The sequence below is a fragment of the Salvelinus namaycush genome, chromosome 13 (genome assembly GCF_016432855.1).
Source record: "Salvelinus namaycush isolate Seneca chromosome 13, SaNama_1.0, whole genome shotgun sequence".
Taxonomy (NCBI): Eukaryota; Metazoa; Chordata; class Actinopteri; order Salmoniformes; family Salmonidae; genus Salvelinus; species Salvelinus namaycush.
In genome coordinates, this window is record NC_052319.1 from 46,582,482 (window position 1) to 46,584,079 (window position 1,598).

Below are 1,598 nucleotides of genomic sequence, written 5' to 3' on the forward strand. Positions count from 1 at the left end.
CACTACCCCTATAGGCCCTGGTCTAAAGTAGTGCCCTACCCCTATGGGCCCTGGTCTAATGTAGTGCACTACCCTATGGCCCTGGTCTAAAGTAGTGCACTACCCCTATAGGCCCTGGTCTAATGTAGTGCACTACCCCTATGGGCCCTGGTCTAAAGTAGTGCACTACCCTTATGGGCCCTGGTCTAAAGTAGTGCACTACCCCCTATGGGCCCTGGTCTAAAGTAGTGCACTACCCCCTATGGGCCCTGGTCTAAAGTAGTGCACTACCCCCTATAGGCCCTGGTCTAAAGTAGTGCACTACCCCTATAGGCCCTGGTCTAAAGTAGTGCCCTACCCCTATGGGCCCTGGTCTAATGTAGTGCACTACCCCTATAGGCCCTGGTCTAAAGTAGTGCACTACCCCTATAGGCCCTGTTCTAAAGTAGTGCACTACCCCTATAGGCCCTGGTCTAAAGTAGTGCACTACCCCTATAGGCCCTGGTCTAATGTAGTGCACTACCCCTATGGGCCCTGGTCTAAAGTAGTGCACTACCCTTATGGGCCCTGGTCTAAAGTAGTGCACTAGAAAAGGATTTGGTCCCATTTAGAATGCAGACTGTAGCCATTTTAACATTATGCCTTGTGACCCCCAGTCGATCATGGACACAGAAACAGATAAAATATGACAATAAAATGATAGTATTGAAACTGAACACCCTTGGCTGCACATTTTTTACAGCTGTGTGTTTTCACTGTCTGTTATATAAGTTGGCCTTGCAGCTCCAGGACGGGCATGAGGATTAAAGAGCTAGGGTGTGTAGAACGTATTGTAGAGCTAGGGTGTGTAGAACGTATTGTAGAGCTAGGGTGTGTAGAACGTATTGTAGAGCTAGGATGTGTAGAACTGCAGATGGTTGTAGAGCTAGGATGTGTGGAACTTCAGATGGTTGTAGAGCTAGGATGTGTAGAACTTCAGATGGTTGTAGAGCTAGGATGTGTAGAACTTCAGATGGTTGTAGAGCTAGGATGTGTAGAACTTCAGATGGTTGTAGAGCTAGGATGTGTAGAACTTCAGATGGTTGTAGAGCTAGGATGTGTAGAACTTCAGATGGTTGTAGAGCTAGGATGTGTAGAACTTCAGATGGTTGTAGAGCTAGGATGTGTAGAACTTCAGATGGTTGTAGAGCTAGGATGTGTAGAACTTCAGATGGTTGTAGAGCTAGGATGTGTAGAACTTCAGATGGTTGTAGAGCTAGGATGTGTAGAACTTCAGATGGTTGTAGAGCTAGGATGTGTAGAACTTCAGATGGTTGTAGAGCACGTCAGATGGTTGTAGAGCTAGGATGTGTAGAACTTCAGATGGTTGTAGAGCTAGGATGTGTAGAACTTCAGATGGTTGTAGAACGTCAGATGGTTGTAGAGCTAGGATGTGTAGAACTTCAGATGGTTGTAGAGCTAGGATGTGTAGAACTTCAGATGGTTGTAGAGCTAGGATGTGTAGAACTTCTTGTAGAGCTAGGATGGTTGTAGAGCTAGGATGTGTGGAACTTCAGATGGTTGTAGAGCTAGGATGTGTAGAACTTCAGATGGTTGTAGAGCTAGGATGTGTAGAACGT